Below are 25,971 nucleotides of genomic sequence, written 5' to 3'. Positions count from 1 at the left end.
TGCTGGCCTTACCATATCTTTCTGGTGGGGCAGGATTGGAATATGTTTGTAGGAATAACGCACCAGCTACTTGGGATCTTCCAGGGAAACTTTCTTAAACTGAACTCTAGCCCTTTCCAAACAGCCGTGCCTTTGGGTATTTTGGGGTGCATAGAAAAGAAGAGGTTGGGGGCGCCTGGGTGGCTCAGTCGGTTAACTGCCCGACTTCGGCTCAGGTCATGATCTCACAGTTTGTGAGTTCGAGCCCCGCATCGGGCTCTGTGCTGACAGCTCAGAGCCTGGAGCCTGCTTCTGATTCTGTGTCTCATTCTCTCTCTGCTCTTCCCCCACTTGTGCTCTGTCTTTCAAAAATAAAATAAAAATGTAAAAAAAAAAAAAAAAGAAAGAAAAGAAGAGGTTGTGGTTAAGTTGAGTGGGTGGTAAACAAAATGAGTCATATAGTAAATGAGTTACTTTAACATCCTGGGCAGGAGTGCCCTCAATTGGAACATGAAAAGGGTGGAAGAAAAACTAGTAGAAATAAAATAAAGTGATTGTTCTAGCAATGGGAAAGAGATACTTTTATTCATTTTTTAAAAATGTTTATTTTTTTATATTGGAGAGAGAGGTGAGAGGGGTGGACAGAGGATCCAAAGCAGGCTCTGTGCTGATGGCAGGAAGCCTGCTGTGGGGCTCAAACTCATGAACCGTGAGACCATGACCTGAGCTGAAGTTGGATGCTTAACTGACTGACCCACCCAGGCGCCCCGGGAAAGAGATACTTTAAAAAAATTTTTTTAACATTTATTTATTTATTTTTGGGAGCGAGACAGAACACGAGCAGGGGAGGGGCAGAGAGAGAGGCGGGACACAGATTCTGAAGCAGGCTCCAAGCTGTCAGCACAGAGCCTGACGCAGGGCTCAAACTCACAGACGGCTAGATCATGACCTGAGCTGAAGTCAGATGCTTAACGGACTTAGCCACCCAGGCGCCCCTAATGTAATTTATTTGCTCCTAAATTCATATAATTGAATTTTAAATAGTGACTATATTTAACCATCAGGTCACAAACCCCTGACAATTTAACAATCACTTCTAATAGGCTAATACAAGGACCTTCCAGCAGACCACTGGGAGACAGTAACGAAAGCAAGATATTTTTTTAAATTGTGGTAAAATATACATAACAACACTTACCATTTTAGCCAATTTTAAGTGTATAATTCAGTGGTATTAATTACATTCACAATGTCATGCAATCATCACCACTATCCATTTCCAGAACTTCTCCATCATCCCAAACAAAAGTCCTGTACCTATTCAATAGTAACTCCCCATTTCTCCTTTACCTCAGCCTCTGTTAGCCATCATTCTACTTCTTGTCTCTGGATTTGGCTACTAGGTATCTCATATGTGGAACCATATCATATTCCACTGCTGTGTCTTGAGTATTTCACAACCATGTCTGGCCTGGAGGGAGGGCATGTGAGTGTCACTCCACCCTCTCACTTCTAAGGAATAACCCTCCCACAGATTCACCAAACCACAGAAAGTCTGGGGAATCCAGTCTGTCCAAATCACAACCTCAGTGGGGAGACCCCAGGGCAGCTATAATAGGGAGCTCAAGAGAACCTGGAAAGAATAGAATGTTCCACGTGCACAATTAAAATCTCATTATGTTATCTTTTCAATAAATACCAGACCAGTATTTCAATCTAAAAGAAGTTCATATAACTCAGCGTTTATGAAAGTGTGGTTTCCAGACCAATGTTACCATAAGCTGGGAACTTGTTAAAAGTGCACGTTCTTGGACTCAATACCACAGAATCTACAACTCTGAGGGCAGGGCCCAGCAATATGGTTTTTAAGAAGCCCGCCAGGTGATTCTGATGCATTCTCAAACTTGAGAACTATTGCCCTACAGTAATGATTCTAGATTCCAACTACTGATGCTCAGAAAGGTCCTCAAAATGCTTCATGGTCATTCCTAAGTATAGATTCCCATTCATGATCATACATCAAGCATAAGGGAGTGGGGGTAAAAACAGGAAAAATTATAGCAATGAGGGAAAAGTCATAAAGTAACATTTTTTTAATGCTTACTTATTTCTGGGAGATAGAAAAAGAGAGAGCACATATGAGCAGGGGGAGGGCCAGAGAGGGAGACAGAGGCTCTGAAGCAGGCTCTGTGCCAACAGCAGAGAGCCCCATGCAGGGACTAGAACTCACAAACCATGGGATCATTACCTGAGCCCAAGTCGGACACTTAACTGACTGAGCCACCCAGGCACCCAACATTAACATTTTTTTCAAATATCTGCATAAATATAACTCAGGAAATGTATTCGACCAAGATTATTTAAATAGTAGAGTTCTCAAAAACATTCACTGCAAACATGTATTACTCCTGGCAGACCCGATCTGTTATTTTATGATATCTGTGAAACTCTGAATTCAATTCTCTTCCCACATGCTGGCAGGGGCTGTAATGGAGCTCATTCTGTGCTGGACATAGCAGGCTGGGAATCCAGAACAAGGGCCAAATTCCAGTCTCTGCTCTGCCCTCCAGATTTAACCTCACCTAAGACGGCTACTCTATTCTGGCATAAAATTTTAACATAGTAGTGACTGTTGTGCAGGATTTCTGAGAGGATTAGTAATAATGTCAATCCCCATCATACCTTCTTTCCTCATTAGAGAACTTTCATGGGTTTAGTGGTTGGGCTTGGAAAACCAGGAAAGAAATAATGATTGGTCTAAGGCAACCCCATTCCAACGGCAACAAACAGTTTTCAAGTGGCCGCGTGACCCACTCTGACCGATGAGAAATAAGAACAAACCTACCAAGAGGCTTGGAGAAAGATTTCCCCCCCAGGCTAAAAAGACAAAGTTAGCCTGCCACCTTCCTCCTTTCTTCTGGCCTTGGATAATGTCGGGATACCGCATCTGTAGTTATGGCTTCAAAAGGATCCTAATTATAATACACACTGTAAAGCACCAAACATGATCTCCAGGAAAAAATTCTTTAATTTTAGTGAGCACAAAAATCACCTGGGGAGTGTTTAGAAATACAGATTTGGGAGCTGCTGTATTCTAGAGCTTGAGTCAGTAAATCTTGGGTGGGGCCCAAAGCCCTTATTGAATCTAGTTACAATAAGCACCTCTGGTTACTCCCCTCAAATCCTGTTCCAGGCCCTGCTTCTCACAGAGGTGGTCCCTTGTGTGAGACCCCAGTTCCAAAACTGCCGCTCACCATGCATGCAGGCACTCATAGTCCTTACATAAATACTGATTTTGCCCCATCAGGTCCAGGCATTGTGACAGAAACAAAGACAGAGGAGACAGTATCTTGCTGTCAAGGAGCATGTATGAGAAATAAACCGATACATAGCCAATTCAAAGACAAAGCGGCATGTGGTAACTTATCAGAGTTGCATGGTGGGAGAAGACAAAGCTCCCCACCCCAACCCTGCCCTCTCCCCAGTCAAATGCTCTCATGTGACTTACGCTTCCAAGGACAGATAGGATTCCAATGACAAAAGAGTTTTGCAGGCAGAGAGAGAATAGTAAAAATGAAGCTTCAGCTATGCTTTGGAAAATATTTCATTCAGGGTGGGGCTGGGGCTTTAGACCATGGAGAGAGTGGTGGGAGACAAAGGCCGGAGAGAGAATTTTCACAAATGTTCATTTTGTGAGCTTGGAGGCTGGGCTAAATTTTCCAGGCCATGGGAAATCATACACTCACTCAGCACACACAATAATACACACTATATGCTAGGCCAGGAGATGGAGGTTGTACAGTTCTTGCCCTCAGAGGAACTCAGAGCTGAGGGGTCGGCCCAGGCCTAGAATTAGACACAATAAGGTGTGACCGTTCCCGTGATAGGAGAATCACAGAGAGACAGGAGCATGCATACTGGAGAGGCCCCTCACCCAGATTAAGTCTGCTATCAGCACAGAGCCTGCTTCAGATCCTCTGTCCCCATCCTCTCTCTGCCTCTCCCTCTCCCTGTCACGGTGCCCCTCCCCCTCCCCTGCTGGCATACGCTCTCAAAAATAAATAAACATTTAAAACATAAAAAATAAAAAGATAACTGTACTAAGCAATAGAACAGATGTGAAAGAAAATAGGGATCTACAATCCAGGATAGAAGTTCTAACTATGGAATCCTTGGACCTTCTAGGACCTGTCCCCCAACACTGATTGGTCCCGGCTCCCGCAGGCCTACAGAATGACCTTAATTTCTGAGCGCCCTCTCACTCTTCCGTCTGGGACCAGCTCCGATCAATATGCCACACCTCCAGTGAATAATGGTCTTGCTTTGTCATCCTCAAGCCTGTACATAAACTTTTCTTCTCCTACCCACCTCCAGGAAGCCTTCTCTGACCACCCACGATGGATGGAGTTAGGTACACCTCCTCTATTGTTCCACGGCAGTCTGTGCATAGTGTATCAAATGATTTATCACGCAGTCCTAGGAGCTTTGAATTATTGATTTGCTTGTTTATCTCCCTAAGGATGGAGTCTGTGTGCTATATCTTTGAATCTCTAGTGCCTGTCACATTATATAATAAATAAGCGAAACTTTATCCATGTGGCAGGGGCTGCTGACAGCCTGCCTAGCACCTAACGACCCTTCCCCAAAGTGCTGACCTGTCTCTCCTACCTTTAAATGCTGCCCCAAGTGTTGCTACCACATGGATGGGCCTATGGAACCAAGAGCAGCACACTGCCTTGGTCTGTGCCTGTCACACTCCTCACTCATCTATCACATGGGACCCCCTGGATACTTACAAGGTTAGGATGGAGTTCATCATGGACAAGTGGTATGGACACAGGCTCTACCTCTTCCCCTCTGAAAGGGTCCAGCCCCACAGTCATCTCAATGTCCCAGCCCTGCCTATTCAGGCTGATTCCCCATTCTTAATCCATTATACAGTATAAAAGAGTGACAGAGCACAAAATATTGAATCAGACTGCTATATTCAAATCTTGATTCTACCGCTTGCTAGTATGTGGCCTCCAGCAAATTGCTCAACCCCTTTGTGCCTCAGTTTCCTCACTTATAGAATGGGGCAATAATGGTAGCACCCCCATAATATGGATGAAAATTTAATAAATAACACGCCAGTTGTTTGGCACAGGGTCAGGCTCATAGGAAACACTGGTGAACATTACCTATTAATATCTGTGACACGGAGGCTCTGACATGCAGAGGCAGAGCCCTCATTGACTAAGACACATCTGGCTGAAGACGAGGTCCAGGCTCTGGAGCCAAGGCCGGGCCCCTCAGTGCCAAGGTCTGATATCACTGCTAGGACTTCGACCTAGGGCCCTGCAAGCTGGTCTATCTAGTCTACAAGCTGGGACATATTCCATCTACCTCCTCTCTCTGCTTCTGCAGCTAAACACACATGGAACTGATCAGACCATTTAAATCAGAGCTTTCTCCACCATGCAGTTCAAGGCACCTACATTCCTTTTGGAACTAGCTGGAGTGAAGTCAAATAAATAATTAATCCAACTGAAATGTATGACAAGAATGAGCAATTGCTATTACATCTCATTGGAAAATGAAGCATAATTGCATGTTAGCTCTTTGTATACAAATAAGAAAGTATATGATCATGTATTAATTTTGAGGTTGGAAAAATTTGATAATATACTTTTTTTTTTTTAGAGAGAGAGCACAGGAGCTGGGGAGAGGGTCAGAGGGAGAGGAGAGAGGGGCAGAGGAGAGAGATAACCTTAAGCAAGTTTCATGCTCAGCACAGAGCTTAACACAGGGCTTGATCCCACGACCCTGGGATCATAACCCGAGCCAAAACCAAGAGTCAGACGCTCAGCTAACTAAGTCACCTGGCCCACCTACTTTTCATTTCTACTTCATTCTCCCTCTTCACAAACAATGTTAAATGGGTAGATGATAGCTGTAACTCTCTATTTTAAAAAAATATGATAAAAATTCAAATAACGTATAAAGGTATAAAGTGGTAAATCTGGATGAACTTTACCCCCTACCTAGTTATAGCAACCACTGTTATAGTGCATACTATTGGAAATATTTAATGCATTAACAAGCATATAGACTACAAATAGCTTCCATTATTCTTACAAAAGAAACAGCATACACTGCACACCTGTATTTTGCTTTTTAAAAAATGTATCTTCAATACCAATCTGTATCTGTTCCTATCAACCTGCATCACTTTTTTTTTTTTTTTTTTTTGAGAGAGAGAGAGCACAAGCAGGGAGAGGGGCAGAGAGAGAGAGAGAGAAAGAAAAAGAGGGGGGGGAGGGGCAGAGAGAGTGGGGGAGGGAGGGAGAGAGGGAGAGCGGGAGAGAGGGAGAGCGGGAGAGAGGGAGAGAGGGAGAGAGAGAGGGACGGAGGGAGAGAGGGAGAGAGGGAGAGAGAGAGAGAGAGAGAGAGAGAGAGAGAGAACCCCAAGCAGGCTCCACACTGCTAGGGCAGAGGCCAATGTAGGGCTCGAGCTCACAAACTGCGAGATCATGACCTGAGCCAAAATCAAGAGATGGATGCTTAACCAACTGAGCCACCCAGGAGCCCCTCAACCTGCATCACTTTTTAATAGCTGCATGGTATTGCACTGAATGGATGTTCCATAATTTAACCAGCCCCTTGGTGATAGATATTTAGTTCATTTCCACTCTTTTGCTGCTACAAACAAGGCTGCAGTATATATATCCTTATACACATGCCTCTACATACATATCCAAGTATATCTTTATGATAAGTTCAGAATTCAAATTGCCAGAACAAAGGCAAAACCATTTTTTAAATTTTGACAAACTGACAACTTTTAGGGCAATTCTGAACAGTATACCTACATAACTGCTATGTATCCATGATTGAGTTTAGACAGATGTCTATAAACCCCTTGAAATTGTATGAGCAATGTCAAATATGTGTTTCTTTTTCTCAAGAGAACTTCATGGCTTTAATCAGATTCTCAAAGTGGTCCTAACTAACAAGGATAAGAATTACTGAGTCAAGAGATTCTTGTATAGCACCAAAAAGCATCAATAGCAGAAGTTAAAGCTAGGCAGGACCCAGAAACTTTCTTTTTTTTTTTTTTTTTCAACGTTTATTTATTTTTGGGACAGAGAGAGACAGAGCATGAACAGGGGAGGGACAGAGAGAGAGAGGGAGACACAGAATCGGAAACAGGCTCCAGGCTCTGAGCCATCAGCCCAGAGCCCGACGCGGGGCTCGAACTCACGGACCGTGAGATCGTGACCTGGCTGAAGTCGGACGCTTAACCGACTGTGCCACCCAGGCGCCCCGGGACCCAGAAACTTTCTAAGCCCCCTGGAGAGGAGAGGGAAGATGCTGGGGACTGATTATACCAACAGGCTTGTATCTATTAAGGACTTCCTCCAGGGGAGATGACTCAATTACACATAAATTAGGAGAACTTGTTCCCACTCATAAACCAGTCCTTCTATGTTAGCTTCTGGTAATAATTTAATGTTACCTCTTAGGAGGAGTGAGGTGAGTGCCTCAACACAGGAATGAATCCACAGTGACTGGGTAGGGAGGTCTTTCTATTGACCTGACAAAGGGCACTCTCCGGGCCTCCTGCTCTAAGTCAGCCTGTTTATGCTGTGTTATATCTACATCTTAAAGGGGAAGGGGGAAGTAGGGTGGATGAAGGTGTTTCCAAAGCAATTTACAGTCTGGCCTATAGCTGCAATTCTCCCCTCTTGCTGTTATGGTTCATTCTAGTGCAAACATTCACTTGGGTTCTTATGCCTAGCAAAACAGACCAAGAAGCAGTATGGCAATTTACTGACCTCAAGTATCTTGAACATTTAAAAAGAATTCTTCCAAAGTGGTGCTTCAGGTTCCCATAGCAAAAGCTCTTAGTCCAATTCAAACACTGAACACTAACATGTCACTCCTAATTTCAAAATAAGCAAGGTGGGGGCGCCTGGGTGGCTCAGTCGGTTGAGCGTCCGACTTCGGCTCAGGCCAAGATCTCACGGTCCGTGAGTTCGAGCCCCGCGTCTGGCTCTGTGCTGACAGCTCAGAGCCTGGAGCGGAGCCTACTTGGGATTCTGTGTCTCCCTCCCTCTCTGCCCTTCCCCCACTTGTGCTCTGTCTCAAAAATAAATAAACATTAAAAAAAATTTTTTTTAAACAAGCAATGGGCCTTAGAAATCCTAAATTATTAGGGAAAATAATCTTAATATAGTAATCCATCTCAGTTTCAACTAAGCTTAAAAACAAGCAAACAAAACCCCTTTAGTTTAGACCCTTTATTTGGTCTCGGGGTGTCAAGCACTGGAAAACTATGGGGTGAATTTGATGTAATAGGTATAATAAAGAGCTGTCCTTGAGAATGGGGACAATTCCAGCTTTTACCACATTATTAGAGTTTACAGCACAATGACAGGCTAAGTTCCCCGAAGTCCTGTGTTTCTGTTAATGCTTTACTCAATTTATCAGGCATGCACATTCATTTAAGTGTTTCCAAAGCTTAGTTTCTCAAAACAAGGTCCAAGAAACACCTGAATCGCAATCATCCAAGGAACCTATTAAGTATGCATTTTCCTGGACCCAGCCCTGTTATACTGGATCAGAATTGCGGGGAGTAGGGCAAGAATCTGTATGCTATGCAAGCTTCCTGAGGGATTCTGAGGTACCCTGAAGGGAAAAATATGGCTTTATAGGTCATATTAGTTTAACCTACTGCCCTTCACAGCCCCATCCAAAAGGGGCTACCAGGCCCCTGCCTAGACACCTCTGCTGAGAAAGCTCTCCGTCTCCAAGTCCACCCAGCCTACAGGTTTCAAAGGCCACAACTTAAATTCAACGGAACCAACCATCCAACCCAGCTCTGCCCAACGCCACAATGAGTGAGTTTATTCTCTCATCCGCAGGCCAAGCCCCTCAAGAATGTAGGCGCATTATTAATACGTGTCTCCACGCCCCCCTCATCTGTAACACAAGGTTACTAACCCTACCTCAGGTGGAAATGAAGATTAAATTATTAACCAAGCATGACTGTTATTCAAAGTCCCTCCAGGGAAGACATCACAGTGCCTATCAAATTGCCGCCATTGTAGCCCTAACTGCAGTGAAAATAAACCCTCAAGAAAAAAAAGAAAAAAGAAAAGAAACCCTCAAGGGCTAGCTTTGGGCCAAAGCACAGCCCAAAGCCCAAGCAGAAGAATTTTTTTAAAGTTTCCTGTTTTACATTTAAAAAGTATACAAATTCTGAATTCTACTCCAAAATATATGATTGTTTTAGCATAAAAAGTATTTTAACCCCAAATGTCTGGGTAAAGTTGACACCCAAGGAAACCCCCCCCCCCTTATTTATTCTGAAGCTCCTAGTATTCCCTGGCAGTGCCTGACACTCACCTCCATCCCCCCTCATCCCCCTAAGAGGAACAGGCTTAGTCTACAAGCAGAGGATCAAGATGGGGAAAACAAATGAGTGGCCAGACATCAGCAAAGAAATGGGCCAAAGGATAGGAGTCTATGGATGACCAGAAGGCTCAGTCTTCAAGATGCTGAGGACTGGTGTGGTTTGACTTGACTGTGCATGTTACTCTCTAACTTGCTTTCAGAGAAAAAACGATCCCTAACCAAATGTAAAAATATTTGGGAGGGAAAGTCATAGACACCCTTGATCTAATAGTCATGTGCTTGAGTGTGTGTGCGTGTGTTTCCCCAAAACAAGAGAAATCTGGCCTGAGCTGAATGTAAGGGATCTGGCCTTGGCCAGATAGGGCTGGGCTCTGGCAAGGAAGGAAGGAAGCAGATTTCGGGGGGCTGTGAGTACCCATTTTCTCGTTCCTGTTCTCTTCCTCTCCTGCTTGCTCTTTCGCCTCTCTGTCTTCTGACAGCTCCCTGGCAACTAAAGAGCGAGGGTTCGGCTATCAGTCGTGTTACTTGCAATGTAAGGAGGAGGTGGGATGGATAATTTGGAGGGGGGGACCCTATCCATTCTTCCCACGTCAGCGGGAGAGAGCAGATGGCCGGCCACTTGTCACAAAAGGTGTGGGTTACTCGTTACACCTCACAGACTTGCATCAACCTGGGAAACACTTCAAGTGGGGCAGACTGTTGAAAAGCAATAGCCTCTTCGGCCCCAAATCTCCCGGTAGTCAAAGCCAAGACAAAAGAGTGAGACCGTGCCACTCTCAGGCTCAAGTCATGTATCTCATAATAACAACTGATTCCCATGTGCCAGCCAGACATTATGCTGGGGGCATTAGATACACGACAAGAAAAGGGTAAGAAACTAGGGAAAGGGAGTAGTTTCTTAAAAAGAGGAAAGAAAGAATTCAAAAGAAAACTTAGGTATGAGATGGAGTCAGCTGCAGGGAGTATTAACTCAATCCTTTCTAGTTAATTCCCAAAGCCAGCACAGTGCTTGGCACAATGAATAACTGTTGTGGTCTCTGGTCTACTTTCTGAGCCGTATAAACTGCTCCTTCTGGAAGGTACCGGTGGATGTGGGCCGCGTTTGCCTCCGCTTGGCCCACCACGAGCGAGCCCCGGCCCGGCGGCGCCAGCTCCACCCCGTGGCCGCCGAGCCCCGCCCGCAGACCGACGGCGGGCACCCCCTCCTGGGCGCGGCGCAGGGCTGTCCCCGCGAGGCTCCCCGAGGCTGCTGCGCCCCCTTCCCCGAGCCCAGGATCCCCCGTCCTGGCGCCCCCTTACCGCTACTGCGGAGAATGGGCAGCGCTCGTCTTCTGAGGCCGCGCAGAACACACCCTTGCCGGGGCCGGACAGCGGGTCTTATTCCGGGCGGACCCGCCCCACTTCGGGGTGGAGACTGAGCCCGAGTTCCTGGTCGTCCCTCTGCACACGGGACCGGAAAATCCTCCGGGGGGCGTAGCGCACCTGGGGCCAGGGGCCAGCAACGCCGCGCCCCACGGCCCAGCGAGGGGCCAATCTGGCCCCCAGGCCTGAGGCTGCACCGGGCACGTGCCCGCGCCCCGCCGGTGACAGGTCTCGCTGTCCAGGCTCCCCGGCCTCGGCGCCCGTCCGGATCGCACCTTCTGCCGGGCACCGCCCAGCTCCGTGTCTGCCCCCGCAGACTCGGAGCAGTTGCACTCTCCGGGTCTGCGGCGTCCGGGAGTCCCTACACTCTCGGAGGTTTGAGCCCCCGGGCTACTCCGGCACCCTCCCCGCGCTCGCAGAGGCCGGAGTCCCGCCGCCAATCACAGCTCCCTCCCCGGAAAACTGCACTTTCTCTCGCCCAGCCTGCGGCCGGAAAAGTGGGAAGTGAAATCTCAGCGGCACTTTTTGTTTCCCTCTTGCACACTCAAACGAATACCCCAAAAAGTTCCCAGTACTTCCACATCTCCCTTGAGGAAAATGGAGTTCCCTTTCCTTGGGGAAACCTTTGGGAACAGGAGTTCGGAGCACCCCCAGACCCATCTCTTCTCCCCGGTAAATTCCCAGGTTTGGTGCTGGTCGGTAGCCTCTAGGTTGGGCCGGGGAGCCGCGCTCACGCCTTGTAAAAACAGTTTCACGTGCGCTCGTATCTGCCTCCTCGAGTTAACACTGGCTTTTTGAAGGCACCAACTGAGTCTAGGCCGTCTTTGCACACACGCCTAGTGTGGCTTCTAGCGCATAGTAGGTATTCAGTGAAAGTTTGCAGAATAAATCTTTTGAGTCTACCGGCAAATACGGATTCTATTTGACAGAGGGTAGGTAGCTTTGGTGAGTGTGTTTGCTCTCCAGTAGACCAAATCCAAGAGACTATTACACCCTTAAAGCCGGAGAGGTAACATTTAAATTATTTCATTAAGATGTACCAAAAGGACGTGGTTTAACATGGTTAAGAAATGAGCTTTAGGATCAGACTGGTTTAGATTCTAGCCCTGGTTTTGATCCTTTTCTCTGCTTGGTAACTTAAAGTTTCTGAGCTTCCGTTTCCGAACTAACCTAGAGGAAACAAAATCAGGAGGAAAAGAATGAAATGGGATAATTCATTTCTTGAGTGACTAGAGAAGACTATTGCATCCCTGAAAAATTAACAATTAGGCTACTCTAAAAAAAGTAAAAGGTTGGGAATGGAGCTGATGCACTCTGCCAAAATCACCTTTACTGACGGCTGCCCCTTTCTCCCATAACTGCCCTCACATCAGGTTGAGGAGACATAGTCAAAGCTAACTTTATGGGGTACAAAAGGCCAGGAATACATTTGTGATACCCTTCATATTCAAGAGCTCCTGTGGGCTTAGGCTTGGGCTAAATTTCTGCAGAAACCACACCTGTATTCTACATCTTCCTTTGCATTACCCTGCTTGTCTCAAATACAGGTTTTTCCTGAGAGTGCTCCCTTACTGAGTAAGGCACTTAACACAAGAATCTTCATCTCCGGTTCTGCTTCTAGGGAGCCTGATCTAAGACAATGTATTTTATTTTATTTTAATTTTTAAAATTGTTCTGCATTAGAGAGAGAGAGAGAGAGAGAGAGAGAGAGAGAGAGAGAGAGAGAGAATATGAATGGGGGAGGGGCAGAGAGCTAGAGGCACAGAATCTGAAGCAGGCTCCAGGCTGTGAGCTGTCAGCACAGGGCTCGAACTCATGAACCGCAAGATCATGATGGGAGCTGAAGTCAGTAGCTTTACCGACTGAGCTACCCAGGTGCCCCAAAGATAGTGTATTTTAAAAATTAATGTAATTGTTGAAATTAAAGACTGGAAGGAAACTTTAAAGATAGCAGAATGAGCACATGCATTTGCCTCATTTCCCTCTTGAAATCCAACTAAAGCAACTGCAGATTAAAAACAAAAATCTCACAAGAACAAGGTAACAAGAGAGGAAAAAGAACAAAACTTTGGAAGCTGGAAAGCAGATAGACATGTGGTAATTGACTTAGCAGACCTGAGAAAAAGAATTCTCAAGCCCAGAGTAGGTAAACGTGAGAAGCAACATGAGAGGGGCTCTTAGGTGGCTCAGTCGGTTAAGCCTCTGGCTCTTGATTTTGGCTCAGGTTATGATCTCACAATTTGTGGGTTCGAGCCCTACGTCAGGCTCTTCACTGACCGTGTGGAGCCTACTTGGGATTCTCTCTCTGTCCCTCCCCCACTCATGCTCGCGCGCGCTCGCTCTCTCTCTCTCAAAATAAATAAACTTAAAAAACAGAAGCAACATGAAATTTCTCAGGATTTCTCAGGATTTCAGGATTCTCAGAATTTCTCAGGATACGTACTGATGTATCATGTGCTTCTGAAAGTAGATATATACTTAAGAATAAAAACAGTGTATATTTTCTAAGTCTGTAGAATCCCTAGTACTGCACAGCTGCCACTGTCCCTCTCATACTTCGGCAAAAGACTGAAAATATATTCTCTCGAGGGCATAAAGCAGAGGATCTCTTGAATGGGACTTACCAGGTATAGTCAAGTTATTCTGGTTATTTAAGTTTCCCTAGCAAAGTACCTCAAAACTTGGTAACCTAAAACAATGATCATTTTATCGTATCTCATGTTCTTGCAGGTCTGAATCTGGACAAGTCTTGGCTGGGCAACTCTTCTGTTCCACATGACATCAGCAAAGGTCACTTAGCAGTATTCAGCTGGCAGATAGGCCATTCTGGAGGATTCATTCACATGTCTGGTATCATAGCAAAGTGAGCTGGGAGGCTGATCTCAGCTGGCACTCTCCACCAGAGCATCTAAGCATGCTCTCTCTACATGGCAGTCTCAGGGTAGTCGTATTTCCTACTGGGAGGCTCGGGGCTCCCAGAAAGGATACTCTAAGAGATCCTTTGTCCAGGCAGACATTATTAGGCTTCTTATTACCTAGGCTTGAAAGCCCCTGAATGTTATTTCCATTGCATTCTATAATTCGTGCAAGTCACTAAGGCCAGCTCGGATTCAAGGGAAGGCAAATTAGGCTCCATCCCTGAATGGGGGGGACTAACAAAAATTTGCTATGTTAAATAACAAAAATTAAACCAAGTAAATTTTAAAGATCTAATTGGCTTTATTAATTGATTCACGGATCAGGCAGCATCCTGTCTAGCAAGTAGGGGGGATCTCCAAAGGCCCACAGAAAAGGAAAGGCTTTTAAAGGTAGGGAGGGAATGTAAAAAAGGAAATTATTAGCAAAGAGTCCATTGTTTTAGACAAGGTTGCCCTCCTAAGGGGAACAGAAGGGGTCTATCAGTAAATTTCCTAGTGCTGACCAGGAAATTCCATGACTGGTTAAAGGTTACATTTCTGGGAGGTTGGAAACTACAGTCCGGTTAGGTATTAAGTCTTGGCTTAATGACTTGGGGCCTTGTCCTACATGATGCCATTTTGGCCCTGTGGTTTTCTATTTAACAGTGGCCATACTTAGCTAGGGAAACTGTACTGATATTGACGATCTATATGAAACTTAATATGATGAATATTGAACTTGTCAGTATTCTTCCTTCAAAGGGCTCCTACAGCATTGGTAGCCAGAGTACAGAATTGGGAATATTCTTCTTTGGGGAGAGTAAAGACCTAAAGAGATTGTCATCAGGTGTTCAATGAAACCGGAACAACCCTTTAGTGAATTTCCCTTAGCGAAGTCCTACCTGCATGCATAGAGCCTCCAGGTAGCATTTAAGACCTCACTCCTAGGGTTGCTAGATAAAATAGAGGACACCTAGTTAAATTGAATTCCAAATAAACAATCAAAAGCTTTTTACTAAAGTTTAAATACATATCTACTCTAAGTATGTCTTTTATCTAAAATTCAAATTTAACTAGGTGTCCTGTTTTGTTTTATTTTGTTTTGCTCTGACACTCTTAAATCAGAACAGACAGCTGAAGGTCATCAGAATTTAAGGGAAGGATCTGACATAAATCAGAATGGAAAAAAGGAACTTTGAAGAAACAGAGTAGAGAGAGAGAAGAAAACTTTAAAAAACCCATTATCAATTTCCTTTGAGAAATAAAAAGAATGAGAATAAAAATAGAACAGATTCTCTAAAAATGAAACACTCAGAGAACCAAACAGAGCTCTTGTAAATTAAAAATATGATAGCAAAAACTAAAAACTCAATAGAGTGGTAGGAAGATAAAGAAATATTCTAGGATGTATAGAAAAAGGCAAAAAGAAGAGAAAGAAGTAAGAAATGATAAAAAATTTGAAAGCCAGCCCAAGACATCTGGGAAACAGAGAAGAAATCAATTAAATAATTCAATTATATATTTTTAAAACTACAGGGTATTGTTGTCCGAAACTGGGTTTGCCTCTTGGTGAGTGTGGAGCCAACAGACACAACCAGGTCAAAGAATAGGAAAAGGAAGTGTTTTACTTGTAACATGTAAAGGAGAACATTGGAATATTTCACCAAGTAGTGTGTCCCTGAACAACACTGGGGAAGTTTTAAGCTAAGAGTTCATAGACATTCAGAAGGGGCTTATGCAGTGATGCATTCAGCAAGGAATTTTGTCAAAAGTCATCTTTGGGTAATAGAGTCCAACTCAAAGTCACAAAAAGGCTGGCAAGGGTCAACATCATCAATTCTCTGGCTCCAGTTGGCCTGGTATCTGAGAACTCAAAGGAGTTTAAGAGCTTAAAAAGTTAACTCAAGAATTACATCAGGTCAGTCTTCACTTTTGAATCAGCCCTGGGAGTTTTACCACTGATTTATTGTCCCTGATGTGATTAGCCTATCTCTACTTTCCACACTGAAAGTGCTCATTGAGTCCAACACAATGGGAAAAAACCAGAATCATATCAAGGTACATCATGATAACATTTCAGAAGACCAGGGATATAGAGAAGATCTTACAAGCACCCAGAGGGAAAAAATGAGATTACGTACTGTAAGGGGGGAAGAATTTCCTCTGCCCTTCAGGGTCCTTCTAGGTGGACTAAGAATCAAATCGACATGAGACAGGTTAACAGGAGAAAGTCAAATTTAGTAGCATACATACACAAAATCCACACAGACTTGGAAATTCCAAAGACAGTGGTGTTATATGACACTTATATGAGATAAGAAGAGGGGTAGGGGTCTGAGGATACAAAGGGGAGAAAGACCATTAGCAGGAAGGTGAGAGGAGGTGTTTGGAAAACAAAAGTTGCCCTATTATGTGGATAAGTTTCTTGGGTAAAGAGGAATATGTTAATAGCTCTCTTCCTGGTACAGGCAGGCAGTTGAGGGGGAGGTAAAGAGCTTTTCTTAAATCTCCTGGGTTTTGATTGTTTAACTGAAAATAATGTTCATGCCAAAGCAGCCCATCTTGGAGCAACCTGCCATTGACCCCTACAAAACCAAGGATCAAGAACCAGAATGGCATCAGATTTCTCTATTGCAACACATCAAACTGAAAGACAATGGAATAATGCCTTTACAATTCTGAGAGACAATTTCCAACATAGATTCTCATAGCCACTCAAGCCATTGGTCAAATGTGGGGGTTCATAAAGATATTTTCAGCCATGTAAGATTTCAAAAAATTGATCTCCCAAGCACCTTTCCTTTATTTTTATTTTTTAAAGTTTATGTATTAATTTTGATAGAGATGGCACAAGTGGGGGAGGGGCAGAGAGAGAGGGAGAGAGAGAGGATCCCAAGCAGGCTCTGCACTGTCAGCACAGAGCCCAATGTGGGGCTCGATCTCACAAACCATGAGATCATGGCTTGAGCCGAAATCAAGAGTCAGACACTTAACCAACTGAACCACCGAGGGTCCCCTCCCACATGCCTTTTCTTTTCTTTTTTTTTTTTAATTTTTTTTTTTTAACGTTTATTTATTTTTGAGACAGAGAGAGACAGAGCATGAACAGGGGTGGGGCAGAGAGAGAGGGAGACACAGAATCTGAAACAGGCTCCAGGCTCTGAGCTGACAGCACAGAGCCCGACGCGGGGCTCGAACTCACGGACCGCGAGATCGTGACCTGAGCCTAAGTCGGCCACTTAACCGACTGAGCCACCCAGGCGCCCCCCATGTGCCTTTTCTTAAGAAGCTTTCAGATGGTATGTTCCATCAAAATAAGGAGGTAAACCAAGAAGATTTTTTGAAAAAATTCTTGAATAGTGGATTGGACAACAGAAAATGAATGGCAGGGTTGACACTATAGTCATTGAGCTCTAATTTTCTTTAACTGTAGAGTATAGCTAACATTTATATAAGCACTTGCCATGTGACAGTCACTATTCCAAGTACTTCAGATATACAGTTTTAATCAATTAATTCTCACAGCTCTATCAGTTAGATGCTTGCATAGAGTAGGTGCCGATAAGTATTACTATGGATGGTATACCATCATTTTTTTTAAGTTTATTTATTTATTTTTGAGAGAGAGAGCGCAAGTGGGGGAGGGGCAGAGAGAGAGAATCCTAAGCACTGACAGTGCAGAGCCTGACACAGGGCTTGACCTCACTAACCACGAGATCATGACCTGAGCCAAAGTCAGGCTCTTAACCTACTGAGCCACCTAGGTGCCCCTACAATCCCTTACTAACTTCAACAAAATTGTATTAAACTTCCTGTAACAGATTGTATTTTTCAAAATTGGTCACAATATATTCAGTCTCACATGCTCTTCTAATACCCTGCCCCCCCACCCCTAGTCAAGAGATGGTCTCTTTGAAATTGAGTGGGCTCCTTGGGTGGGCTTCTGTGAGTACAGAACAAAAGTAATGCTATGTGGCTTTCAAGGCTGGGTCTTAAAAAGTGATACAGCTTCCATCTAGTTCTCTCACTCAGAACAAATGCTTGAGGACCCTTGGGTGGTGGCTGTGTAGCAAGTATAGCCGCCCTGAAGTCACCATGCTGCAGAGAGCACATGGACAGACCACATGAAGAGAGACAGAGAAGCCCCAGCTCTTCCAGCCCCAGTAGTCTGAACTTCTCCAGTCCCAGTGCCAGACATGTGGATGAAAGAGCCTTTGAGATGACTCCAGCATCTTCTCTGTCTCATGGAAGTCAACTGAGAGACCCTACATAAGAACCACCTGGCTGAGCCCAGTCACTCACCAGAATCATGAGGGGTAACAATAGTAAATGATTGCTGGTGTTATTTTATAGAGCAATAGATAACCAAAACACTTCCAGATAAGAGTGGGGTTTAGGCCAGTCTTCTGACTCTCCCTTCCCAATACTTATTGAAGTGGCCCAAGGCAAAAAGGGAGAACTTTTACCCTGAGTAGCAAGCTCTTCTCTGATATTCAGTCTGGCTGTTAACCAGGAAAGAGGCAAGGACAAAGGCCAGATAACCTTTGGCCCCTTGGGACAGTGGCTTTGTAGAACACTGGGAAGAAATCCTGCAGGGGTGACCTTCCTTGCCAGCTGGCTCCCTCCACAATCTCTTCAGGCTGCCAGAAGGTAACCAATCCTTCAGCTTAAGATATGAGAAGAAGATTCTAACAGCATCCAAATAGACAGGCTGGGAGCCAAGAAGAATTAGCTCATCCTGTTTGGGAACAAATGCAAAGCATATATACAACTTTTAACATTTGAGGATGAGTAAGCACAAAAAAAGTATTTAGAACTATGACAAAATTCTGGAACGTAGAAAAGAAAACAGCATCTAAGAGGTAGAAGAAGAAACTTAAAGTGTTTTTACAATATGAAGCGGAAATAAATTTTAAACTGTCTCTGCTATGACTTTGATAGAGAAAACACACCAAGAAACATAGCAGTAATCTGAACAATATTTTAATGATGTAGAATTAATAGTTATGGGCTGGACTGGACTACATGTTCTACAGAGAAAGCACCTTCATTCCCATCATCTACTGTATATTTACAAAAACTGACAAAATATTTATTTGCAAGGAAAACCTTATTAAATTCCAAAATAAAATGAGGGTTTCAATCTCAGCTCTACCATTTATTAGCTGGAGGCCTAAAGAAAGTCACTTATTGGGGCACCTAGGTGGCTCAGTTGGTTAAACATCTGACTTCGGCTCAGGTCATGATCTCATGGTTCATGAGTTTGAGCCCCACATCGGGCTCTTCACTCTCAGCACAGACCCTCTTCGGATCCTCAGTCTCCCTCTCTCTTTGCCCCTCCCCAACTGACTCTCTCTCTCTCTCTCTCTCTCTCTGTCAAAAATAAACATTTTTTAAAAAAATATTGAATAATATTCCATTGTATGTATACACCACATTAAAAAAAAGAAAGTCACTTATCTTTTCTGTGCCTCAGTTTTTTCATCTGTAGAATGGGGATAATGATATTACCTAACTCATAGGGGTCATAAGAATTAAATGACTTAATATATGTAAATTTTTAGAGTTCTTAGTCCATTATAAGCTTTATATTGGTGTTGGCTATTTATCTGATCAGAGCTAAATAAAACTTAAATAACAAAACTTTTAATGAATGACTCCCTTCCTCAATCAACAGTATTTACTACTACCTAATATGTATATAAATGTCATGTTTGGGGACTCCAGAGAAAACAAATTTTGACACCATCCTTCAAAATATTTCTCCATGTCTCCTAGAATCCACTGGGATCAAAGAAAAATCTGATGTTAAACTGATTCTTGTTCCTTTGTAGGTAATCTAGTTTTTCTCACTAGAAAAATTTAAGATTTTTTTCCCCCTTTCCATTGAAGAATGTGTTTAGGAGTGGGATTTGTTTCTCTAGTCCTGGTTGGCACTCGTAGGTCTGTTCACTCCAAAGACTTGAATCTTTTCCAAATTCAGAAAAGGTCTTTTATTATGTTATCTCTCTTCCATTATCTCCATTCTTTTGGTCAGGAATTTCTGTTTGATGCTGTAGGAACTTTTGACTTTATCCTCCATGTCACTTAACCTTTCTTTTATTGGTTGTTATTGTTTCTTTTGTTTTCATTTTTGCTTTAGCCCTTTACCTCTGAGTTTGAGAGACTCTTTAGGATTAACCTTACATGTTCACTCATTCCACTTTCAGTTCTGTCCATTTTATTCAGCCCATCTACCAAATTTTTTTAAAAGATAGCTTTCATTTTTATCAAAGTTGCAAACGTACAGAATTTTAAGAGGCAAATAGTTCTGCAAGGCATGTTCCAACAAGAACAGCAGTGTTCCATCTCCTCTTCTCCATCTTTCTGCCAGGCAACTAGTACTGCTTTAGGCACAAACCCATCCGGGGACCATAATATCCACCAATTCCTGAGGTTATAACAGGGCATCCCAATCACAGGTCACAGCAGTGTATTAGGCTTGCTTAAAAAACAGTATATGAAAGGTTTACAAGAGGGATGCTCATGCAGAAAATCTGTTTCCTAATTTGAAAAGATATATCATATGAACCCCCCCATGTTCACTGCATGATTTTTATAATAGCCAAGATATGGAAACAACCTAAGTGTCCACTGATAGGTGAGTGCAGAGATGTGGCATGTGTGCACGTGTGCATACACATATGCATACACACACACACGCGCACACACACACACACACACACAGGAATACTATACAGCCATGAAAAAGAATGAAATCTTGCTGTTTGTGACAACATGGATGGACCTTGAAGGCATTATGCTAAGTGAAATAAATCAGACAGAGGAAGACAAATACCATATGATTTCACTTATATGTGGAATCTAAAAAACAAACCTCACTGCAGGGAACAGCTCAGTGGTTGCTACAGGGGGTGGGGAGTGGACTGGGGACAAAGTGTGTGAAGGGTGTCAGAAGGTACATACTTCCAGCTATAAAATAAGTGAGTCATGGAGATGTAATGTACAGCATTATTAGCCATAGTTAATAGTACTCTGCTGCATATTTAAAAGTTGCTCATCACAAGAAAAAAAAAGAGCATAGATCAAAAAGTTCTCATCACAAGAAAAAAAGAAAAAAATTTCTGTAACTATATATGGTGACAGATGTTAATCAGACTTACTGTGGTGATCATGTATATAAATATCAAATCATTGTGCTGTCTACCTGAAACTTCACTGGTGTTTGGAGAGAGGTATTGCCCAATTTATTGCACTGTTAGACGTTAGGATCTCAGAATTTGTGTTTGCTGACAGCATGAGCAAAGGCAGTCAATCTTCTATGAACCCCGTTCTTCATCAAGAAGTAGTCTAATATTCTATAGGAAATACATCTAATAAAAAGTAGCAACATTGACTATTTTCCTTTTTCCATTCTTCCAAAGAAGAAGGCCTTTTTTTCTCCTTCTTCTCCAAAACCTCTTTTGGTTACCATAAGCTGCTACAGCTCAACCAAAATAGAAACCTGATTTGATCACATGGAGGTTAATCATATGCATCGTATGAATAGAAACTTCACAAAGATTTATAATCCAATGACAATGCTTTTGCAGATCACTGCCCCGCCCCCACCCCTCACCCCCCTCAGATGCATGGCAGCTACAGAAGAAGGAAGACTTCAAGAATGTTGACTTCTGGGTTGCCTGGGTGGCTCAGTCAGTTGACCTTCCAACTCCTGATTTTGGTTCAGGTCATGATCTCATGGTACGTGAGTTCGAGCCTCATATCCAGCTTTGCGCTGACAGCACGGAGCCTGCTTGGGATTCTCTCTCTTTCTCCCTCTCTCCCTGCCCCTCTCTGGCTCTTCCCCACTCTTGCCTGCATGAGCTCTCTCTCTCTCTCTCTCTCAAAACAAAGAAATAAACATTTTTTTTAATTAAAAAAAAAGAAAAAAAGAATGTTGACTTTTAACGTCTGTTCTTCTCACTTGGACCTTTCCTGCTGCTGTCCTACAGCTCCGTATATTCCTTGTGAAATCAAACCATCATTAGAAAATTAGCTGTAATCAGCATGGTCTCATTTGTTTTTGCAAATATTCAAGTGAATATGGACAGCCCTGATGTTAACTTCAGTTAAGTTAGCGTTCACAAAAACACAGCAGCTGCAAATAAATAGTACAAGGTGAGGGTTACCATGATAACACACACACACTATATATATACATACATACGTACGTATGTATGTATATATATACATATGTATGTATATATATATATAGTATGTTTGTTTTGTGTTGTTTTGTTCTGTTTTGGTAGAGGCTAGGCTTTTAGCTTGAATTGAGGTTATGGCCACTGGTAAGTTCAGGTAAGTCTGGGTTGGTCGCAAATTGGTGGGAAAAGTCCACCAAAGATCCAAGAAACCTCGTGCAAGAGGGAAAAAGGGGCCATGGTGAATCTAAGTAAATAACAAAGACCTGGTCATTTCAGGGGAATCAGGACCCCAAGAACAGAACTAGGACCCAGCCTCTAGGAAATAAGTCCAAAATACTGAGTGGGATCAAACCAAGCCTTGTATTGTCACCGTCAGCATCCTTGAAGACACAGGTAGGCCTTTGATGACAACAACTATGTTGTGAATTTGAATAGAGACAGTAATATGGCAGCTGTTTGTTTCTGTGGCTGTCTCAGGACCAGCACCTCAAACCCATCTACCTAAAAGGCAGATCGTGGGAACCTTTCATGGAGATGATTTTGCCTTACTTAACTGCCAACTCCCTATCATCATATAACAGAGAGAAAATACATGTATGGCATTAATGGTGCCTCCTCCTTTTCCTACGTTGGTGGTAAGCCTTGCTAACGGGACTTTATCCAGCAATCCCTATGCAGCCAAGATTACTGCAGCTTCTAGTTAGGCCTGCTAGATTCAGCCAGTAAAGTGACAACCAGCCCAAATAGATTTAGACAGTTTTATTACAGCACAGCAGGCAAGCATGGGCTCCACCTTGCCTCCAAGTCCCATGGGGGCCATGAAGAGGTAGGCTGAGGTGATGCTGGGCAAACTGTGGATCTGTGACATAGCTGAGGAACAGTGAGCCCAGGAAACCCCTTATAATCTAATGTGGGGGACTGCTAACAAACCTGCCTATCCTCCCCGGAGGGGGTATTATCTTTTATTACCCTAGAGTGTAAGCAAATAATCTCCAGAGAAGGAAGGACAAGGTCTCTAGCTTTATTACCCTGGAATATCTCCAGGAAGAGTTGTCTCCAACTCTCTAGAGAGCACCCCTATCTTTATGTTTCTAAGGCTGTCTGTTACGCAAACATCCTTGAACAAAAAACGGCCTATGTCTTTCTCTCAGAAAATGTGTGGAAACCCAGAACCCATGGAAAATTATCTCCCAACAATTATAAAACTCTTTTCATAAATTTCTGAAACTGTCAAGCTTTATTCACACCCCAGTAGGAAAGAATAACTTTAATATGATGAAACTGTCACTGTAGATCGCTATGTACGTGACATACAAAAATCCATAAACAATGTATAAAAAATAATGACTCTTAAGTGACATTTTTCTGGAACTTCTTAATTCTACACTGAAGTTTCTTGAAAGTGGCATTATTTGACATTTTGGGCTGTATGACAGGCTCATTGTGGGAGACTGGCCTGGGCTTTGTAGGATGTTTAACAGCATTCCCAGCTTTTACCCACTAGATGTCAGTAGCACTATCCCCAGTGTGACAACCAAAAGTTGTCCTGAGTTGTCCAGAGTTGTCCTGGGAGCAAAGTCACCTCCCACTGAGAACCACTGATCTATGTTATTCTCTTCTCAGGTAGTCATATTTCAAAAATTAATTGTTAAACCTCAAATATATAGAAAAAAATCAATGAAAGCTGCACAAGACCGCTACACCAAAAACAATAAAACATTAAGAGAAATAAAGATCTAATTAAATGGAGGGAAGTACTGCGTTGGAAATTTGAAGATTCAATATTGTCAGTAGGTAATGCTCCCAAAACGACCTAAAGATTTAACACAATCCAAATCATCCTATCAGAGGTTTATGGTGTGCACGTGGAAATTGACAAACAGATTCTGAAATTTAAACTGAAATGAAAAAGGCCAAAAATAGCAAGTCTGTCTTGAAAGAGATCAAAGCCAGAAATGTGAAGATATTAAGAATTAGCAATATGGTTCTTAAGTCAGTGTGGTAGTCGCACAAAGACAGACAAATGAACAAATGTAACAAGAGAGGGCAGAAAGAGACCTTCACCCATATAGTCACCTGATTTGTAACAAAGGTGGCAGCACCATAGGAAAAGGATGGATTTTCCACCAATGGTGCCAGGTCAATTTGATATCAGATGAGAAAATAATAAATCTTGATACTTACCTAAAAGAGAATCGATTGCAGATGAACTGTAGATCCAAACATGAAAGGAAAAACAAACTTTTCAGAAGACATGAGTGAATACTATAAATTAAAAACATTGTAGAGCAAAAGAATGACAAGAAACAGGATATGTACCTAATGCATTACTAGATATTTACTAACTACAAAGAGAAAAACAGTAACTTCAAAGTGGAGACACCTGGCAGACATCAGCCTAACCCAGTGGTCAAGTACACATCACCACTGGTAAGATATATTGGCATCATGTTCCTCCTGCTACCATGCACTGAGAATACAGCGTCACTCCTTCAAAGATGCATAACCTGAACTTAATCTTGAGACAACATCAGACAAATGCAAATCGAGGGCATTTTACACAATGGTCAATACTCTTTTAAAGTGTTAAAGTCATTAAAGACAAAGACTAAAGAACTATCCCAGGTTAATGGAGACCAAGACGATGTGACAATGAAAAGCCATGTGTAATTCTGGATTGAATCTTGTTCTGAAAAAAGATATTAGAGAGACAACTGATGACACTTTAAAGAGGTCTACAGATGAGTAATGTTGATTTCTTGATTTTGATAAGCGGATTATAAAGTCATGCAAGATATGGAGATACGAAGTTAAGTAGAGGGAATATGGGATTTTTTGGTACTATTTTGGCAAAAGTCTGAAATTATTTCATAATGAAAAGTTAAAATGAAAGAGAAATTAAAAACATATGTAAAGTACCCATTTAAGTGTTTTACAGAAAGTTGGCAAAAGACTTGAACAGGCACTTTACAAAAGAAGATATACAAATAGCCAATCTAGCATGAGAAAAGTGTTCAGCTTTAGTTTCAGAGAAAAGCCCTGATGAGATATCACTCTACATACCAGAATATCTAAAATGAAGAAGATGAGTTATAACAAATGTTGTCAAAATGGAACAACTACTCTTCTCGTGCATTGCTGGTGGGAGTATAATTTGTACAACCATACTGGGAAACACTTTGGCAGCATCAGTTCAAGCTCAACAAATGTAGATCCTGGCCATATGTAGGTAATATGCATCGAGAGGTGTTTAAAATTTTTTCGTAGCAGCTTTATTTGTAACAGCCAATAACCAGAAACAATATACACGTCCATCAATATGAAACGGATAATTAAATGGTGGGATGGTGACACCATGGAATACTACACAGCAAGAGAAAGAACAAATCACAACGTAACAATATGAATGTCTTTCTCAAATAAAACACTGAGTGATGGAAGCCAGGCATAACACAGCACCGAATATATGATTCTATTATGGAAAGTTCAAAGGCAGGTAAAATGCATCTATGCTTTTAGAAGTCAAGGTAATGGTTACCTCTGGAGTGATTAGAAGGAAGTCTATGGTTCTACTAGTCTGTTACTTGACCTGCGTGCTGATTACATGGGTGTGTTCATTTTATGCAAGTTCATGGAGCTATGCGCTTTTCTGCATGTGTGTTATGCTTCCATCAGAAGTCGACAATAAAGGAAGAATCTCTTAGTAGAAATCGCTGCATTTCTTGAGATATCATCTCACACCAGTCAGATTGGCTAAAATTAACAACTCAGGCAACAACAGATGTTGGCAAGGATGTGGAGAAAGTGGATCTCTTTTGTACTGCTGGTGGGAATGCAAACTGGTACAGCCACTGTGGAAAGCAGCATGGAGGTTCCTCAAAAAGTTCAAAATAGACCTATCCTATGACCCACCAATTGTGTTACTAAGGATTTGTCCAAAGGATACAGGAATGCTGTTTCGAAGGGGCACGTGTACCCCAATGTTTATAATAGCACTATCAACAATAGCCAAAGTATGGAAAGAACCCACATGTCCATTGACTGATGAATGGTTAGAGAAGATGTGGTATATATGTGTGTGTGTGTGTGTGTGTGTGTGTGTGTGTGTGTGTGTATACACACAATGGAATATTATTCAGCCATCA

The 25,971-nt window shown here is 42.8% G+C and overlaps 1 protein-coding gene across 3 annotated transcripts in view; it reads right to left on the bottom strand.

Annotated features, from left to right (window-relative positions):
• ANXA4 (annexin A4) overlaps positions 1-25,971 on the bottom strand; it is a 160,141-nt gene that overhangs the window by 50,704 nt on the left and 83,466 nt on the right. The window contains exon 1 of one of the 3 annotated variants that reach the window (XM_019440877.2): positions 10,678-11,123. The exons of 1 other annotated variant lie outside the window; for it this stretch is intronic. The gene's annotated coding sequence lies outside the window, so the exon portion shown is untranslated. Of the gene's footprint in view, positions 1-10,677; positions 11,124-25,971 lie in introns of those variants that run through there. One more of the 3 variants, XM_019440860.2, reaches the window with a different exon arrangement.

The sequence above is a fragment of the Panthera pardus genome, unplaced genomic scaffold (genome assembly GCF_024362965.1).
Source record: "Panthera pardus isolate Hobbes unplaced genomic scaffold, ASM2436296v1 HiC_scaffold_25, whole genome shotgun sequence".
NCBI classification, from domain to species: domain Eukaryota; kingdom Metazoa; phylum Chordata; class Mammalia; order Carnivora; family Felidae; genus Panthera; species Panthera pardus.
Note: the sequence above shows the minus strand (reverse complement) of the source record. Positions and strands in the feature narration are given on the sequence as shown.